Below are 207 nucleotides of genomic sequence, written 5' to 3'. Positions count from 1 at the left end.
TCGGGATTCAGACGGAAATCGGTGGTATTAATACTGGTTAAAATTAAACAATTTATTGTCTTGATAATGCGTACGTACGTGCTTGGTATTGCTGGACAAGTACAAATAAATCCTTTTTAAGAAAGAAGTGATTGTGGTATAACGTTTTGTTCTGGCTTTGCTTTAGACTATGCTAGTGACCTCAGTTTGTGGAAAACAGCTACTCTA

Source organism: Montipora capricornis, chromosome 8, assembly GCF_036669925.1.
Source record: "Montipora capricornis isolate CH-2021 chromosome 8, ASM3666992v2, whole genome shotgun sequence".
Taxonomy (NCBI): domain Eukaryota; kingdom Metazoa; phylum Cnidaria; class Anthozoa; order Scleractinia; family Acroporidae; genus Montipora; species Montipora capricornis.
This window is presented reverse-complemented; position numbering follows the sequence as displayed.